The following is a 16825-nucleotide window of genomic DNA, read 5'->3' on the forward strand; positions in this document are numbered from 1 at the left end:
GGAACGGGGAACGGGGAGACAGCGTTGACGATGGATGGAGAATGAAAGACACAGACTGTAGCTCTGGTGCAATCATTCCCACTTTATTCTGGGGAAGACTGGGTTTATATACATTTTTCTTCAGGCTATAATGGCAGTCTTGTGGTTAATATTAAAGAAATTTCCAAAGCATAGGCAGAAAACAGCAACCTTACAGATTATCCTTACCTAATCACAATTGTTTTAACTAACTACGTCAATGAGCTAATACAATATATATTTCCTTAATATCTAAACTCTATGTGACCTAAGACTATTCTTTATTATTCTTGCACTTAAAGCGATAGACAAGAAGTCTCATGTGACCATCTCTATTAGGTCCATCTGGTTAATATCTAAATTGCTGAGTTAAGGGCTACAGGAGGGCAGCGGTCCCAATGATTATTGTGTACCAACATTTATTATAGGGGTGACATATTCTTTGTAGGAAGGAAGGAATGTTGTGAAACCTTATTCTCTTACCTTACCACCATCATTAGAATTTAATCAGCCTGTTGGAGACAGAAGCAGGTCTATAACTATTTTCTCCAGAGGCATTCAGGGACTCATTGCATGGTTGCAAAATTATTTTTGACTTTGTTAGTGGTAAAGACCCATTGTTTTTCAGATTATAGGTAATATTTTCTGGAATTTTTGTTGTGTTCCCCTCATCCCCTTAAGCAATCCGTTCAGACTGAAATGAGTAATATATTATCAGAAAAACACAGCAGAAAAAACACCATGCTTCAGAGCAAAACACCTGGCAATTCCCTTTAGGATGAGCCTTTGCAATCATCCTCCAGAGGATCTTTGTCAAGCACTGGATGGAATTCCGGATGCCCCCACAGCTTCCCATTTTGTATTTTGTAAAGTGAAGAGGCCTTCTTGAATTTTTATTCTCTTGACTAGTCTGAGGATTACTCGGAGGACGACTGGAAGAAAAAGAATTAAAATTAGAATACATACTCAAATCAAGTCATATTGTAATATTGTATTTAGGAATGTACTGTTAAATATAGTTGTTTTTTATGTTATGAAACATTTGGGAGGCCAAATTATCTGCTGGAACAACCGAGAGATGAGCCTGACTTAACACTTTTGTTTGTAGTTGTAAAGCATTAATATCTGGTGCTATATTAATATTATTCCAAACTCCTTTAAGGTGAGTTTTAACTTGTTCCCAATTAGTATTACTATCTACCTTTAAGGGAATAATACAAATCCCATTTGTATTAGCATGACATCTAGTGGTCATTCTAGTTTGAATGTTTTGAATCTCATTTCCCATAAAGAGAATAGCTTCTTCAAGAGCATTAATTCTTGTTTCTAATTTTTTATCAATTTGTTCTTGTGCCGCTAAAGCCACAGAGACATTATGAGATAAATCATTTATGTGTGAAGCAGTATGAATTTCCTGTACAAGCGCTGTGGTCGAGAGAGCTCAAGAAGTGATTATACTGATTAAAGCTGTTATTCCTAGGATCAAAGTTGCAACAAATCTTTTTGGTCTTAAAAGTTCATTAACTGTTTTTACAATTTCAACACCTGGGTCATCATCCCAAGATTCTGTAAGATTAACTGGCAATATAACATAATTAGGCTGATGTACAATTAAAAACACCTTTAAATCTTTAGACATGGTTGAATTAATACAATTAGTAAGAACACAATCATGGCAATAAATGCTATAAGCTTCCTTATTTTTAGTGTTATTGAAATTATTTATGGTAGACATAAGAATAGCATGAGGAGCATTTATACAAGCATGTACTGCAAAGTCATTAGGTTTACTTAACTTAGGTCTTTGTAATAATACTATATTAGTAGCTGCTAATAGTTTGTACAAGTCAGAAAAGTAAGAGAATTTACCATTTATAAGGACACACGGATAGATGGGTGTTACCTATCTGGGAGTAAACCATCTATGAATAGGCTCATTGATAAGAAAAGGGTTAAAATTAAACATTTTATTTTGTATTGTCTTTAACCAAAGTTTATAATCAAAATCAGGAAAAGACACAGAATAATTTGTAATAGTAGTAGCAGAGCCTTGTGGCTTAAACTATAGTGCAGTATGATGAAAACCACATTTAAACCATTTTGGGAAATCTGTTTCTAAATCGAGTAGATTCCAAGATCTGTCTTTATGATGGTTAAAGTCGTCAGACAGTTTAAAAGGAGGCTGTAAAGCCACTGAAATATTTGTATCATTATAATTAGCATATCCAAGTGAGAGTATCTCTGGGGACCATATATCTCTTTTGTTGTCTTCTTCTCCTGGAGAATCAGTAATGTAAGTCCTATAACTTAAAGGGAGACATCCCAATGGCACATGTAGATTATCTGTACTAAAGCACATTGGTGTCTGTTCAGTAATTCCATGAAATGTAATTGTAAATGCTATTTTATGTGGTATTAAAGAATCTAAATCTCTCCAAGTAATTGAGGCTCATTAGTAAATACTTTAATATTAGATCTGCTCCAAGTATTTGGATGCAGTAAGGAAGGATTTGGAAAATAGGTCCAGTAAGCTTTCCCTTCATTATCATAAGCATGATAGGCAGTACCTGAGTCAAAATGAGAGCAATCAATGCAAAAAACAAAGCTTCTGGGATTCTAGATTTTCCGGAGCCATTCACCATGTGTTCAGCAGTGGCAGTCAGGCGTTTCACTTGTCCCCAAGTCTGCAGGTCTGAGTTGCGAGTTGTGGATGATTGTGCAAGATGCAACCTTTTCATCTTAAGTACTAGCCAATTTTTATCCATCTGATTGGGTTGGTAAGGGATCTAATACTCTTTGTTCTTCCTCCTTCAAATAGGGCTCATTGTAGTGATGTATCAATCTGTCTGGAATCCATAAAGGTGTTTCAGCATCCTGTGGAAATACACAAGCATAGCCTCGTCCAGATGTCAGCAAGACATGAGGTCCTCTCCATTTACCAGAATATAAATCTTTCCATTTTACTAAATTTTGTTTTGACCTATTACTTTCCCAATGTCTCATCATTGCAGTATTTCCCTCCTTGTCAGTATTTAGATGATTTAAAACAAATAAAGCATGTTGTAAAATATGATGTGTGGAAGAGTGTTTAAGCTCTCCCTCTTTTAGCTTATTTATTTGTATTTTTAAACTTTGATGGCGCTTTTCTACTATTGCTTGTCCTTGTGGGTTATAAGGAATTTCTGTAGAATGAGAAATATTAAAACTGGAACAGAAATCTTTAAATGGTTTGATGTATAAGCAGGAGCATTATCAGTTTTTAATTTTTTTAGGCATTCCTAAAGCAGAAAAACAAAGGAATAAATGTTGAATCACATCCTTGTAGGCTTCCCCAGTTCTGGCTGAGGCCACAATAACATGTGAAAAGGTATCGACTGTAACATGAACATAAGACAATTTTCCAAATTCTGATACATGAGTTACATCCATTTTCCATAAGATATTGGGTAAAAGTGCTCAAGGATTAATTCCCATCTGTGGAGAAGGAATAAATTTAGGACAAACATGAAAAATTTTAACAATACTTCTAGCTTCTTCTCTAGAAATATGAAATTGTTTTTATAAGGCAGATGATTTTTGATGATGATTTTTGTGTGATATAATAGCTTCTTCTATAGCTGTTAAACTAAAATTTTTAGTTAAGTGATCAGCATGTGTATTCCCCTGAGCAAGGGGACTAGGTAATCTGGAATGTCCCCGAATATGACCTATAAAGAAATGTGAAGTTCTGTTATGAATTAGATATTGAAGTTGTTGTAGCCTATGTATAATTTTAGATGAAAAGGAGAGTTACTGTTCCTATGGTTGGAAACAGTTTAACAATGTATAGTGAGTCTGTGTACAACTTAAAGGGTTGAGCAACAGTCTTGAAAGCATAGATGACTGCTTCTAATTCAGCTCCTTGTGCAGAAGTTTCTTGTGTCCACTGAACTGTGGGTTGAGAATTAATTATTGTAACTGCTTTTCCATTTGATGACCCATCTGTAAATATTGACATATCATTGTTAATTGGAGTTGAGGAGCACCATTTAGGAAATATTATTTGTTTGAAGTAAAAAATGTAGTAAAGGATTATTGGGCAAGTGGAAAGAAATTTTTCCTAAAATTTAGAAATGCAATAGCTCATTGTTTATCAATTTGTAATAATTGGTCAAATTGTTCTCTTGTGTAAGAAATAATTATTTCATGCATTTCACAAGCAAACCATTCTTTATTTCTAAATCTGGCCTTTAATACCAAAGAAGTTACCATAGTAGGATAAGACATTAATATTTTCTTTCGGGATACTGGCAAGTGTATCCATTCAAGTGGATCATTTTGCCATAAACAACCTGTTGGAGTATGTTTTGTTTTTAGCACAATAAAAACCCAAGGCAAGTTATAATTAACTTGTTGCAAGTAACGTTTTTGAATTGCAGTTTCAACAAGTTGCAAGGCTTGTTCTCCTTCTTTAGTTAATACTCTACTTGATTTAGGATCTGAATCACCCTTTCATATTTCAAACAAAGGTTTTAAATCATTAGTTGAGGGTTTTAAATAAAGTCTAATCCAATTTATATCTCCCAATAATTTTTGAACATCCTTTAATGTTAATAGTTTGTGTTTTCAAATTTGTAACTTTTGAGAGCTGACACAATCTGTTTTTATAGTTCTTCCTAGATAATTATAAGGAAGTTCCTGTTGAATTTTTTCAGGAGCCACTATGAGACCCCAACTCTGTAGCTCTTTAATTAAATCCTGTAATATTATTTGTAACAAATGGCTTTGAGAATGTGCAATCAATATATCATCCATATAATGAATCATATAGCAGTCTGGATACTTTTGTCTACAATTAATTAAGGCTTGATCTACAAACCTTTGACATAATGTAGGACTATTTTACATTCCTTGAGGTAATACTTTCCATTGAAATATTTGATAAGGGCTTTGTAAGTTAGGCAATGGTAAACAGAAAGAAAAATGTCATCTATCTAGTTTAGCTAAAGGAATAGTAAAGAAGCAATCTTGGGTTTTCAAGATGGCGGCCTAGAGGGTGGCTGCATTTCGTGTTGCTCCAGGACTCAGGATTCAAGAGAGGAGATATTGAGACGCTTGGGACCAACTCAAAGCAGCCGGGTAACTCTCACCCCCTGGGGAGGCATCCCGGATGGGACGGTAGTCCCGGAACGCAGGAAACTTTGTGAAGTAGAACTGCCGGCGAGACGTCCCTGCCCCCGCTGGAGCAGTGAACTCGGATAGCTGGGAGCGCCGTAGAGGAGGCCACTCGGCACAGCGCTGGGACTCGGAGCAGCCACTGGGGCTCTGGCGGCTGCCCGGGGGAGGAGTGGCGGGGAGAACTGTGTGGACTCAGGACACCGGGGCCTGCCCTGAGGAGGAGGAGAGGAGCGTGGCCACTTGGATTCGGAGAGACTGCACCAGAGCTGCAGGTGGTTGCCAGAGGAGAAGCTGCGCCGCGAGCTGTTTGGAATCAGAACGACGCTTCTGAACACCGGGGCCTGCCCTGAGGACGAGGAGGAAGAGGAGCGGCTGCTTGGATTCGGGTGACTACATGGGAGCTACAGGCGGTTGCCAGAGAAGGGGCTGCATGGCGAGCTGTTTGGACTCTGACCACTTCTGAACCCTGGGGCCTGCCCGGAGGAGTAGGAGAAGGAGGAGAAGGAGCGCGGCGGGTCCTTTGGACTCGCAGTGACTGCATTAGCGCTCCAGGCGGCTGCTCAGAGGAGAAGGCGAGTGGTGAGTTGTTTGGTCTTAAAGTGACAGCTCCTGAACACAGGGGGGCTGCCTGGAGGAGAAGCGTGGTGGGACGCTTGGTCTTGAGTGGCCGCACCAGAGCTCCGGGCGGTGCCCAGAGGACCCGTGCAGCGGGTCATGTGGATTCAGAGCCACTCAGAGGGACTGCTCCTGAACACCCGGGGGGTTATCTGGAGAAGGAGGAGGAACGGGGAGGGTCACTTCGACTCGGAGTGATTGATTGCCCCGGGCTACGGGTGGTTGGTGGGAGGAGGAGGCACGAAGTGAGTTTCTTGGACTCCTAGTGACCGCACTGGCATACTGGGCGGCTGTCTGGAGGAAGAGACCTGTGGCGGGTCTCTGGGACTCAGAGCGATTGTTCGGGGCCACAGGTGGCTGCTCAGAGGAGGGGCCACGCAGCCAGGCGATTAGGTGCAGAACAGGGTCCCAGGATCTAGGAGGCTTCTGGGTGGAAGAGCCGCACAGAGACAGGCTTAGGGTGGAGCGAAGGTTCCAGACCTATGGGCAAATTCTCTGAGGAGGGGCAGCCTAAGGAGATTCATCTGTGAAGGGTGAGGCTCCCAGGCCCAGGAGGTAGGCCCGGGCCCCTGGAAACTTTGCAGAGGAAGGCAGCCCAGCCCAGGCAGTAGCTGTAAATTGAAGGGAACCTCTAGGAGGAAACTGACCAGCGAGACCTCCCCACTGGGTGAGTCTTCCCTGCCTGGTGAGGTTTCCCCACAAGGACGGTAAAACCAGAGACATAGGCCCAAACAGGCCTTGCCTCAGCCCACAGCCTAGGTCCCCTTTGGATGACCATTGGTCAACAAGTGGAGGCACCTCTGCCCACTAGCAGGGAACATACCCCACCTGAAGGCCACCACTCCTAGAGAGGCAGCTTCCTTGTGGAGCACCGCATTATCAACTTCCTCCAAGACTTCAGCCTACTGAAGGCTAAGAGGGGATATATATAGAAATCTTCAGGGACATTGTAAATCAACAGAGGAAATCTGCAATATCTCAGCGGTCCACTGATATCTGAACAATATGAGAAAACAAGGAAAGAAAATGCTGCAAACAAATCTAGATGTTACATCAATAAAACCCAATGACAGCATGGCAGAAGAAATGACAGAAAAGGAGTTCAGAATGTACATAATTAAAATGATCAGAGAAGCAAACGATGAGATGAAAGAGCAAATGCAAGCATTGAATGATCGCACCAATCGACAGTTAAAAGAGCAAATACAGGAAGCAAAAGATCATTTCAATAAAGAGTTAGAGATATTGAAAAAAAACCAAACAGAAATCCTTGACATGAAGGAAACAATAAACCAAATTAAGAACTCCATAGAAAGCATATCCAATAGGATAGAACACCTGGAAGACAGAACCTCAGACATTGAAGACAAAATATTTAACCTTGAAAACAAAGTTGAACAAACAGAGAAGATGGTAAGAAATCATGAACAGAATCTACAAGAACTATGGGATATTATGAAAAGGCCAAATTTAAGAATTATTGGGATTGAGGAAGGCCTAGAGAAACAAGCCAAAGGAATGAACAACCTATTCAATGAAATAATATCAGAAAATTTCCCAAATCTGAAGAATGAAATGGAAAATCAAGTTCAAGAGGCTTACAGGACTCCAAATACACAAAATTACAACAGACCCACACCAAGGCACATTATAATGAAAATACCTAACATACAAAATAAAGACAGAATTTTAAAGGCTGTGAGAGAAAAGAACCAAATTACATTCAGGGGGAAACCAATACGCATATCAGCAGATTTTTCAATCCAGACCCTAAAAGCTAGAAGGTCCTGGAACAACATTTTTCAAGCCCTGAAAGAAAATGGATGCCAACCAAGAATCTTATACCCAGCAAAACTTACCTTCAAATTTGACGATGAAATAAAATCCTTCCATGATAAACAAAAGCTAAAAGAATTTACAAAAAGAAAGCCAGCATTACAGAACAGTCTCAGCAAAATATTCCATGAGGAAGAGATGAAAAACAAAGAAGCAAATCAGCAAAGGGAGGAATTATCCTAAAGAAATTGTCAAATAAAGGAGGAAACAAGTTGTGTCAAACAAATAAATAAACAAAATTTTAAAAATGAACCAAATGACCGGGAAACCAAATCATTTCTCTATAATAACCCTGAATGTTAATGGCCTGAATTCATCAATCAAAAGACATAGACTGGCAGACTGGATTAAAAAGAAAGATCCAACAATATGTTGCCTGCAAGAGACTCACCTCATAGAAAAAGATACCCATAGATTAAAGGTGAAAGGATGGGGAAAAACATACCATGCACATGGACTCAGCAAAAAAGCTGGAGTATCCATCCTCATTTCCGATAATGTGGACTTCAAGCCAAAGTTAGTCAGAAGGGATAAAGAAGGTCATTTCATACTGCTTAAGGGAAGCATGAATCAGCAAGATATAACAATCATAAACATCTATGCCCCAAACAGTGGCTCATCTATGTATGTCAAACAAATCCTTCTCAATTTCAGAAACCAAATAGACCACAACACAATAATACTAGGTGATTTTAACACGCCGCTCTCACCACTGGACAGATCTTCCAGACAAAAATTGAACAAAGAAACCATAGATCTCAACAACACAATCAATAATTTAGACTTAACGGACATTTATAGAATATTCCATCCAACCAAGAGTGAATACACTTTCTTCTCAGCAGCACATGGATCCTTCTCTAAAATAGACCATATATTATGCCACAAAGCTAATGTTAGCAAATACAAGAAGATAGAGACACTAGCATGTATTCTATCAGATCATAATGGATTGAAGTTAGAAATAAATGAAAGAGTAAAACACAGAAACTATTCCAACATCTGGAGATTAAACAATATGCTATTATATGATGAATGGATAACAGAAGATATTAGGAAGGAAATTAAAAAATTCTTAGAGGTAAATGAGAACAAAGAAACATCATATCAAAATCTCTGGGACACTATGAAAGCAGTACTTAGAGGGAAATTTATTTCATGGAGCGCATTTAATAAAAGAAGTAAAACTCAACAAATAAACAACCTAACACTACAGCTCAAAGCCTTAGAAAAAGAAGAACAGAACAGCACCAAAAGTAGTAGAAGACAGGAAATAGTTAAACTCAGAGCTGAAATCAATGAAATTGAAACAAAAGAAACAATACAAAAAATTGACAAAATAAATAGTTGGTTCTTCGAAAAAATAAACAAAATTGATAAACCTTTAGCCACACTAACAAAGAGAAGACGAGAGAAAACCCAAATCACTAAAATTCGGAATGAACAAGGAAATATCACAACAGACAGGATGGAAATACAAAACATAATTAGAAGCTATTTTGAAAATCTATACTCCAACAAAATAGAAAATTTCGAAGACATCAACAGGTTTCTAGAGACATATGAATTGCCTAAACTGAATGAGGAGGACATAAACAATTTAAATAGACCAATTTCAAGTACTGAAATAGAAGAAGTCATCAAAAGCCTACCAACAAAGAAAAGTCCGGGACCAGATGGGTTCTCAGCCGAGTTCTACAAAACCTTTAAGGAAGAGCTCATTCCAATACTTCTCAAAGTATTCCATAAAATAGAAGAGGAGGGAACCCTCCCAAACTCATTCTATGAAGCCAATATCACACTGATACCTAAACCAGACAGAGACTCATCAAGGAAAGAAAATTTCAGACCAATATCCTTAATGAACATCGACGCAAAAATTCTCAACAAAATTTTAGCAAATCGCATACAAAAACATATTAAAAAGATAGTGCACCATGATCAAGTGGGCTTCATCCCAGGGATGCAAGGTTGGTTCAACATCAGGAAATCAATAAACGTAATTCACCATATTAATAGACTTAAAGTCAAGAATCACATGATTATTTCATAGATGCAGAAAAAGCATTTGATAAAATACAGCACCCCTTCATGCTCAAAACACTAGAAAAAATAGGGATAGTGGGAACATTCCTTAACATTGTAAAGGCCATTTATGCTAAGCCCATGGCTAATATCATTCTAAATGGTGAAAAACTGAAAGCATTCCCCCTAAAAACTGGAACAAGGCAGGGATGCCCTCTTTCACCACTTCTATTCAACATCGTTCTTGAGACTCTGGCCAGAGCATTTAGACAAACCAAAGAAATTAAAGGGATACGAATTGGAAAAGAAGAACTCAAACTATCCCTGTTCGCTGATGACATGATTATATATTTAGAGGAACCTGGAAATTCCAGCAGAAAACTCTTAGAACTCATAAGTGAATTCAGTAAAGTAGCAGGTTACAAGATCAATGCCCATAAATCCAACGCATTTTTATACATAAGTGATGAGTCTTCAGAAAGAGAAATTAGGAAAACTACCCCATTCACAATAGCCTCGAAAAAAATAAAATACTTGGGAATCAATCTCACAAAAGAGGTGAAAGACCTCTACAAAGAGAACTATACAACACTAAAGAAAGAAATTAAAGAACACCTTAGAAGATGGAAAGATCTTCCATGTTCTTGGATAGGAAGAATTAATATTGTCAAAATGGCCATACTACCTAAAGTGCTATACAAATTCAATGCAATTCCAATTAAAATCCCAATTGTGTACCTTACAGAAATAGAGCAAGCAATTATGAAATTCATCTGGAAGAATAAGAAACCCAGAATAGCTAAAGCAATCCTTAGCAGGAAGAGTGAAACAGGGGGTATTGCAATACCAGATCTTCAACTCTACTACAAAGCAATAGTAACAAAAACGGCATGGTATTGGTACCAAAATAGAAAGATAGATCAATGGCACAGAATAGAGGATACGGACACAAACCCAAATAAATACAATTTTCTCATACTAGACAAAGGGGCCAAAAATATGCAATGGAGAAAAGATAGCCTCTTCAACAAATGGTGCTGGGAGAATTGGAAATCCATATGCAACAGAATGAAACTAAACCCATATCTCTCACCATGCACGAAACTAAACTCAAAATGGATTAAGGACCTCGGAATCAGACCAGAGACCCTGCAGATTATAGAAGAAAAAGTAGGTCCAAATCTTCACCTTGTTGGTCTAGGACCAGACTTCCTTAACAGGACTCCCATAGCACAAGAAATAAAAGCTAGAATCAACCACTGGGATAGATTCAAACTATAAAGCTTTCTCTCAGCAAAGGAAACTATCAGCAATGCGAAGAAAGAGCCTACAGAGTGGGAGAATATCTTTGCCAATCATACTTCAGATAGAGCACTAATCTCCAGAATCTATAAAGAACTCAAAAAACTCTACTCCAAGAATTCAAATAGTCCAGTCAACAAATGGGCTAAGGAAATGAATAGACACTTCACAGAAGAAGATCTACAAGCAATCAACAAACATATGGAAAAATGTTCAACATCTCTAGTAATAAGAGAAATGCAAATCAAAACCACCCTAAGATTCCATCTCACCCCAATTAGAATGGTGATTATCAAGAATACGAGCAACAACAGGTGTTGGCGAGGATGTGGGGAGAAAGGTACACTCATACACTGCTGGTGGGGCTGCAAATTAGTGCAGCCACTCTGGAAAGCAGTGTGGAGATTCCTTAGAAAACCAGGAATGGAACCACCATTTGATCCAGCTATCCAACTCCTTGGCCTATACCGAAAGGACTTTAAATCTGCATACTACAGAAATACAGCCACATCAATATTCATAGCTGCTCAATTCACAATAGCCAGACTGTGGAACCAACCTAGATGCCCTTCAATTGATGAGTGGATAAAGAAACTGTGGTATATATATACTATGGAATATTACTCAGCCATAAAGAATGATAAAATTATGACATTTGCAGGCAAATGGATGAAATTGGAGAATATCATGCTAAGTGAGATAAGCCAATCTCAAAAAGACAAAGGACGAATGATATCGCTAATAAGTGGAGGATGACACATAATGGGGGGGAGGGAAGGGTTAGAGTTAGGGTTAGGGAGGGGGGCAAGTATGGAGGAAGGAACGACTGTATAGAGGGTAAAGAGGGGTGGGAGGGGTGGGGGGAAGGGAAAAATAACAGAATGAATCAAACAACATTGCTCTATGTAAATTTATGATTACACAAATGGTATGCCTTTACGCCATGTACAAACAGAGAAACAACATGTATCCCATTTGTTTACAATAAAAAAAAAGAAAAAAAAAAGAAGCAATCTTGTAAATCAATGACTATAATATGATAGCCTTTAGGGACAGCCACAGGAGAAGGACATTCTCCACTAGCTGCAGAGTATAAGGGGAAGTAGGTCCTAAACCTTTTACAGCTGCTTTTAGTTCTTTTAACATTTTAAAAGAGAGAGAGGCTCCCAATGAGGCTCTCCTCCCTCATCTATAGTCCATACTATAGGGCAACAAATACTAACATCTCCCTGTTTTTGTGCACACTAACAGCACCTAGAAATCCTATATTTTAGACTTTCCTTTTTATTTTATCTGGGGTTTTAGGAAGGGATGGCACAACAGGAGCCACCAAAGGTGGATCCTCATTATGATATCTGAAAGCAACTTCTTCCAAGTCCTCCTCATCAGATGGGGAGGGCTGATTAGGCAGACCTTTCTCCTTTTTCCTGTTTTCATTATCATCTGATTCACTTTCACTTTCACTCTGAGTTTTCTCTGTATATTTTTTAACCTAGGCTGTCAGCAAAGGCTCCTTTTCTGACATTTCATCTGGTGATCTTCCCCTTTTACTTAACTTCTCACTTTCATGTCTAGAGTCTAAACAGACCCTAAAAAGATTCCACAATGCAAAAGCATAGGCGGGGATTCTTTCATTGCCATATAATCTATGATGCACATACATAGTATCGCCTACCTTTTTCCAGATTTTAACATCTAAAGTACCCTGTTCAGGAAACCAAGGGGCACATTCTTGCACAAAATGAAAAAATCTTTGTTAATTGAGCTGTTCCTACATGTGTTCCTCTTTTAGTTAATAAGTGCTTAACAATATCAATAAATAATGCTCTTTTTTGCTTTCACTACATCCCATGGTAGCTCTTCTGTCTATCCCTGCCTCTCCTTTCTCAGTCTTCTCTACTGAGGGGTCTGAGGCATCCCAGGCAGGATCCTAGCTGTCTCAAAAAGGAAAAAAAATTAATATTAATAAATGTGGGGTTTACCAGAGTGCCCCATGTTGGGCACCACCACACATGAACAGAACCATCGTTAGAATTTAACCAGCCTGTTGGAGACAAAGGCAGATCTATAACTATTTTCTCCAGAAGCTTTCAGGGACTCATTGAATGGTTGCAAAATTATTTTTGACTTTGTTAGTGGTAAAGACCCATTGTTTTTCAGATTGTAGGGAATATTTTCTGGAATTTTTGTTGTATTTTTCTAGTCCCCTTAAACAATCCATTCAGACTGAAATGAGTAATATATCATCAGAAAAACACAGCAAAAAAAAAAAAAAACCAAAAAAAAAAAAAAAAACACCATGCTCTGGAGCAAAACATCTGGCAATTCCTTTTTGGGTGAGCCTTTGCAAACATCCTCCAGAGGATCTTTGTCAAGCACTGGATGGAATTCCGGATGCCCCCACCATTTGCTGACTGTTGTTGGATTGTTGGGTAGGTGAACCTTGAGCGTTGGGTGATGGATAGGAGTAAGGCCGGCGATGGACAAGAGAGAGGCAGGAAAATGGTGGATGATAGATGCCTAACAGTGAGCAATCTGTTCTCAAAAAAGGCATCTATATGCTGGCAGACTGCAGGTCATCACAGCAGACAAATGGGTAAACACCAGGGGATTGATAATCATCAAAAACTGCCTCACTGATAAACAGATATCCTCTGCTTCAAACCGGCATTACAGAGCGACAAAGAAAGCAGCCTCCCTTTACTCTGCCATCTTGGATCTTCTTCATTTATATTCTTTGCCAAAAGTTAATTTGTTGATCTTAATCAGTGTAAGATAAGGTTTTCCTTTATTTAGTCTATATTGTAGCTTTAAAAAGCAATTAGAAACTCTGCCACATTGCCATCTACAGATGAGCTCCACTGCCCAGCTCTGAAACTAGGCTAATTCCATGCTTGTAACAAGGTGCAGAAGAAATGATGCTGTGTGCTCAGGATCCTAGACTCAAAAACTCTTGCATCACCAACTTTTCTGCCACATGTGAATAGGTCACATGGGAGAAAGGCCAACCAAGATCAGGGAGCCCAGCCCAGGAAAACCTGTGAGTTGAGTCCATCCCAAATCACCAATGCAAAAAACTGTGAACTAGTAAATAAAAGGTTTTTGTGAGTCCCATAAGTGCTTGGTTGTTTATATAGCCATAGGCAGCTAATGTGATCTAATATACCTTAATTCAACTCTTAAAAGATAAATAATATAAAAAATAATGAAGTCTGTTGATATTGATAATAGATAGCTACTATTAGGAGGATTGTAAATTCAAAATCAGTCTGGGAAACTTAATAAACCTTGTCTCAAAATTTAAAAAAAAAAATCTGTTCTTTAAGTTCTATCAGTTTTTGCTTCATGTTTTTGGTACATAAAGGATTATTGTGTTTTCTTGATAAGACCACTTAATCACTATGAGATGACATCTCCAATAACAGTCTTCACTCTGAAAGTTACTTGGTCATCCAAACAGACAAACTTATTAGTCTTTTATTTTCTTTTCTTTTCTTTTTTCTTTTTTTTTTGCGGAACTGTTGATCAAACTTAGAGCCTTGTGCTTGCAAGGAAGCACTTTACTAGCTGAGCTGAGCTATCTTCCCAGCCCCCTTATTAGTGTTTTAATTAAGGTGTTTATTATCTTCTTTTATGGCATTTTAGCTATACCTTTTTCCTTTAATTGGCTTTTGTTAAAAATATATTTTTTAAGATATTATGGACCTTTATTTTATTCATTTATTTATATGTGGTACTGAGAATCAAATGCAGTGCCTAACATGTACTAGGCAAGTGCTCTACCACTGAGCCACAACCCCAGCCCCTCACTGGATCTTTTATTGGTTGTTTTAGGCTTTAAACATGAGAATTCTTGAATTCATAGTTTTCTCTACTCTTTTCCAATTGTCAAACCTCATGGTATGACATCTCTTTAAAGATGATCAGAATGTCCAATAATGTACTGAACAAAAATGGTGACAAGGAGCACATAATTCCCTTCTGTTATTTCCCCATTTTAAATAAATATTCCTTGCTCTATTTTTGCCTTTTTACAGAGTTATTAAGAATGAACATGATAGTTTATCAAACTATGCTATACATTGATATATGATCTTGAATTTTTCTTAATTAAATTATTAATGGTTAAATTTTTTTCTTGTACTAATGTGGCACTAAATTTCTGATATCAATCTTATTGGATCTCTGATGAATATGTACATTTTTAAATGTGTGGCTATGTTCTGATAAAACTTTATTCATCTATGTGTGCATGTAAACACATAAGTTTTTGAAATAGGTCTGAAGTAAACTCTACTTTGGGATAATTGTGTCTTTCTTTTCTTTTTCATTTTTGACACTGGGGATTGAACTCAGGACACTTTACTACTGAGTATACCCATGTCTTTTTAATTTTGAGACAGGGTTTTGCTAAGTTACTGAGGGTCTTGTTAAGCTTCTGAGGCTGCCTCTAATTTGTGATCCTCTTGCCTCAGTCTCCTGAGTTGCTGGGATTATAGGCATGAGCCACCATGCCTGGCTCATAAATGATCTTTCAAACAGTTACCAGTCTATTATAATTTTTAGAACCAAAGTCAAGCAAAAATAACTAAGAAGGCAGAATTATAACTTCTTGTTTTTCCATTAGTTCATGTACTACTTGGAGTAACGACACAGAACATATTTCAGATAAAGTAGCCAAGTTAAATTATTGACATTGCCCACTTAAAGAAACCACCATTCTGAGTCATATAATTTAGAAACACAGTAGATATAAAAATTTATTCCTTGACTACACTGGCATGACTCACTTTAACAAAAATTCTCATATTTAATGATTCAGAATGACAACTGGTTAAAGGTAATAATTTAAAGAATATCAATTAAGTTGACATTACATAAAATTAAGCTGCACACCTATAAATCCTAGCAATTGAGGAAGCTGAGACAGGAGGATCACAAATTTGAGGTCAAGCTGACAACTTAATGAGACACTGTCTTGAAATAAAAAATAAAAAGGTTTGGGGTAGAACACACCTGGGTTCAATCCCTAGTACTGGAGGAAAAAAATTGTGGTCATCTTTGGTTGAAGCATTTCCTTCTTTCTCACTCTTTTGCCTCCTCCCTCCCTTCATTTCTTCTTTCCTTTGCAATGCTGGGGATTGAGTCCAGGTCTTATGCATGTAGCATTATTTTTAATTGATTTATTTCTTTATATAGCAGTAAATTTACTCTTATATACCAAGCACCATGCTAGGTATGGATGGATAAACAAAATAAGTTTTTGTTCTCAGTAAGCTAATTAGTGTAGAATTGATAAGCTTTATTGGTATAGGACCAGGTAATAATTTTATAAATTTTAGAGGCTACACAGTCTCTGTTGCCAACTACTCAGCTCTGCTATTCAAAAGCTAAAAGAGTCATAGCTAAGACAAAACAAGCAAGCATGGCTGTGTGAGAAAATTTTATTAACAAAAGAGATGGTGGACCCGATATGTTCTATAAGCTATAGTTTGCAAACTTGGTTGTCTAGCAGAAAATAAAAACTAACTAACAATTCCAATTTATGTGACAAATAAGCCAACAACTGTAAGGGAAGTGTGCTATTAGAAAATTATCTAAGAGAATCAACACAGGCTTCTGGGAAGAAGCAACAATACATAAGACTTCATTCTCTCAAATTCAGCAAACAAAAGTTGATTTTAAATAATGTGCCACCATTCTGAAATAAGCCAAAATCTCATGCTAAAAATTTAAAACATATTTTATTATAAAATAATTGCTTTATTATATGGTTATCTCTCCTAGTTACTAAAAATTATTCTGTAAGTATGCTTGAAAGCTTACCTTGAGTGACTGTTTTGAGAACAATTAAGGTTGACAAAAATCTCAA

The 16825-nt window shown here is 37.7% G+C and overlaps 1 long non-coding RNA gene across 1 annotated transcript; it reads right to left on the reverse strand.

Moving 5' to 3' along the window:
- Positions 1–545: 545 nt before the first annotated feature.
- On the reverse strand, positions 546–12960 carry LOC306652801. The gene is made up of 3 exons (XR_013761539.1): positions 12936–12960; positions 2586–2892; positions 546–950 (listed from the first exon to the last, which is right to left on the reverse strand). It is a non-coding gene; the product is annotated as an uncharacterized lncRNA (long non-coding RNA).
- Positions 12961–16825: the final 3865 nt, after the last annotated feature.

Source organism: Sciurus vulgaris (assembly GCF_902686455.1).
Source record: "Sciurus vulgaris genome assembly, contig: HiC_scaffold_604_arrow_ctg1, whole genome shotgun sequence".
Taxonomy (NCBI): domain Eukaryota; kingdom Metazoa; phylum Chordata; class Mammalia; order Rodentia; family Sciuridae; genus Sciurus; species Sciurus vulgaris.